The sequence below is a fragment of the Salminus brasiliensis genome, chromosome 13 (genome assembly GCF_030463535.1).
Source record: "Salminus brasiliensis chromosome 13, fSalBra1.hap2, whole genome shotgun sequence".
Classification (NCBI taxonomy): domain Eukaryota; kingdom Metazoa; phylum Chordata; class Actinopteri; order Characiformes; family Bryconidae; genus Salminus; species Salminus brasiliensis.
The window spans coordinates 32147674-32151313 of NC_132890.1; the positions used below are offsets into that span (position 1 = coordinate 32147674).

At 46.3% G+C, this 3640-nt stretch overlaps 1 long non-coding RNA gene across 1 annotated transcript in view; it reads right to left on the bottom strand.

Moving 5' to 3' along the window:
* LOC140575244 (uncharacterized) overlaps positions 1-2536 on the bottom strand; it is a 15659-nt gene extending 13123 nt beyond the window's left edge. Inside the window, exon 1 of the long non-coding RNA XR_011980798.1 lies at positions 2485-2536. This is a non-coding gene — a long non-coding RNA (uncharacterized lncRNA). The remainder of the gene's footprint in view (positions 1-2484) is intronic.
* Between the last annotated feature and the right edge of the window lie 1104 nt (positions 2537-3640).

Below are 3640 nucleotides of genomic sequence, written 5' to 3' on the forward strand. Positions count from 1 at the left end.
TTACACGGTAAAGGTGCACGTATTTGTCACTGTACAGTGTACACTGTACAGCGAAATGTGTCCTCCACATTCAACCCATCGGGCAGTGAGTACACACACACACCCAGAGCAGGTGGGCAGCAAACTCCAGCACCCCGGGGAGCAGAGAGGGTAAAGGGCCTTGCTCAAGGCTGCCACTGTTGGGCAGCTTGCCGAGCCCGGGAATCGAACCCACAACCCTGTTATCGATATCCCGGCCCTCTAACCGCTGAGCCACCAACAAGGAGACCCAACCTTTTAGCAGCAAAGATACTTCTTAGCTTTGTGGCTAAATGTCGTCCTCAGACTGTCAGAAATGAATAGAAAATGTCGTCTCTCGTCATGAGCATTCAACAAGGTCCTGTCTGTCAGTCAGTAAGTGAAACTGTCTCTTCTAGGCCTCTTCTGTTGCCTATTCAAAAATGTAATGGTGATTTTCGACTGATGTTTAGGTGGGGTTACGGCTCTCGGTGTGCAGACGCTGCGTTCACTGCTGCCAGACGTCTGTGAGATGTTAAACATGGACTTAGGTTTAGAAAAACAAGCAACACGGAATCAGAAATGGGAAAATGTGGCTGCTTGGCCCACACACATAGTCACAACACTAGCACTGAGCCTCCTTGTAAACATACAGAATTCTCACACACACACACACACACACACACACACACACACACACACACATATACACTGAATAAAACTAGCACTCCCAAAGCTACACACATAGAGTTTGACAGGAAGTCATGATAACATCTCTTCCTCTGAGAGGGCTGTAGAGTGGAGTGGCAATGAAGTGTTGACTGCGAGAACTTGCTTTTGAAAGAGAGAGAGAGAGAGAGAGAGAGAGAGAGAGAGAGAGGCTGTATATGAAGGAGGCTCTGTAGCTACAGTTTGCACAGTTTTATTAAGGGGTTAGAGTGGACTTCACACACCCAAACATTGCAGGACTGTCACCAGTAGTACTGTGCTCAGTGGTCAGCATTCAACTGCCCCAGTATGAGAGGTGGAAGCTCAGAGTGGAGGCCCATGGAAACCTAGTAAAGCCAAGTAAAGGTTGGATCTGCATGGTATTGTGGAACTGTAGTGAATTTAATGGGTATGCTATGGTAACTGTAGTTTTGTCTCTCCGTCCCCTTGCCCCGCCTCCTTTCTGTCTCTCTCTCCTGCTGCGAATGTAGAGAGAGCGCATTCAACGTTTTGTTAAACAAGCATGCCATATGGACAAAAGTATTGAGGACACCTGCTCCTTTAGTGTTTCTTCTGAAATCAAGGGTCCTAAAAAGAAGCTTATTCTGTTTTTGTTGGAGTAACTGTCTCTACTGCCCAAGGGAGAAGGCTTTCTCTAGATTTTGGAGGAGCATTGCTGTGAGGATTTGATTGCATTCAGTGACGGCAGCATTAGTGGAGAACCAATCAACATTCCAGAGAACACAGCTCTTCCACTGCTCCACAGCTCAATGCTGGGGGGCCTTATACCCCTCTAGCCCACGCCTGGCATTAGGCAGCATGGTGGCAGGAGGTTCATGATTAGGTTCATCTCCTTAGGCAGTCCTAGTCTAATATCAGTACTTTTGTAAATGGACTAGACAAGCTGTGTGTGTGCATTTGCATCTGTATCAGCAATGGGTGCAACTTAAAGTAACTGAATGTATTCATTGGAAGGGGTGTCCACAAACATTTGGACATATAGTGTATGTTATTGTTAGAGTATGAAGGTTTGGCTGTGTGTGTGTGTGTGTGTGTGTGTGTGTGTGTGTGTGTGTTACTACACACATTACTTCCTCTCACCTTGTCATTCTCTGCCTGACAGGAAGACCTAAACCGAGCTGAAATGTCCTCTCTGGTTTCTGATTGCCTCGCTGTTCCTCCTGCTGTGCGCACACACATAGACACCCTCGAATTTACACAGTAATGTTCCACCTGCCTCTCACACTGATGCTCTTAACCTTACTGTACACCTGTGGCTCTCTTACAATGGCTGAACATGGTGAAATCTCTTCTCTCTCTGTCTCTCTCTCTGCTGCACTACAGTGTCTCTCCATCACTCAGAGCGGCGGCTACAAGCTCAAGCACACCCACGCATCCTTTTCAAACAGTGGCGCCCTAAATAAAAGAGCGAATCGATCCAGCAGGCCTGAGCGGTGCGCAGAGAAAGGGTAAAAAACAACAGGAGGTCTGCAGAACATCCTTCTGGGCTTCGTTTCAGCACCAGTGATTTGAAACCTCCCACAACACAGCAGCTGGACCGGTTCTGCTGTTTCTGCCATTCAGAGCGAAAAGGCCCGCAGTTTTACAGTGGTACTGCTATCAGGCTAATTAAACACACGTCTCACATTAGCTGAAAATTTTTGCACTGTCAGGCCATAACTCACTGAAGATGAAAGCAGAGAGCAGTCATCTGCAGCTGTCCAGCTACACGATCGACGACCAGGGGTGCAGACCAATGTGAGATATTCCAGGACTTACCACAAACGAGGCCTTGTGCTTTGGGCTTTTGCTTGTTGCTGGAAAGCAAATCCACAATTGTGAACTTTAGGACAGGCAGACCGTGACTGTTGCTTGGTTTAGCTCCGCCCATCAGCCCCTCTTTCCCTCTTGAGACAGTTTACTCCACAAGAACAGGATAAACTCTGTGGCTTGGAAGAAACAATGAATGTACAGGTGTCCCAATACTTTTGTCTATACAGACATGATAGATATTGACAAAACTGTCTCTACTGTCCAGGAAAAGCCTTCTACTATTTTTTGAGTATTGCTGTGAGGATTTGATTGCTTTTAGTGACAAGAGTTTCAGATCATCAGGATGTTGGATAATCACAGCCCACCTCATCCTAAAAGTACTGGATGGAGCGCCATCCATCATTCCAGAGAACACAGTTCTTCCACTGCTCCACAGCTCAATGCTGGGGGGGCTTTATACCTCTCTAGCCCACGTCTGGCATTAGGCAGCATGGTGCCAATAGGTTCATAATTATCTGCTCCAGGGAGTCCTATTCTATTGGCAGTATTTCTCTACAGGACTAGACAGGCTGTGTGCATGCATTTGTACATCTCTGTCAGTAAAGATGCAACTTAAAGTAGCCGAATGCATTCATTAGAAGAGATGTCCACAAATATTTGGACATATATGTGTATATATGGCACAGTATGGAAACTGTTTGTTAAGAACTGCTTGGTGATGTAACCCTTTCGAAAGTGGGCTCTAGGTTAAGTCCTTACCCTCCTAGTGTCAGGAGCATGGCTAGTGCTGGGGTGAGTTATGAACGGTTAGTTGGAAGTTGCAAATTGGGAGAATAAGGGAACATTTTTACAAAAATATATATATATATACTTTTACAGAATGCACAATAGTTGTAAAGTTTACACATGTGAGACCGAGGTTGAGGTGTAGGCTGTGTGTTTTTTCCCTCAGTGCTCCTCATAAAGCTCTAGAGATGGATGGTAGGATCAGGTTCAAACCTTTAAGAGTTGCCACATTGCTTCAGAGAGGTATTTGTGCAGTCGTTTATGCTCCACTGGGAGGATACCGTTTGACCCTGCAGTTCCTCCAGAGGTCACAGTGGGGTCAGCAACTGTGCTCTGGGCAGAGAGCAATGGAAAGGAACCACTTCCCTTTTTTCTG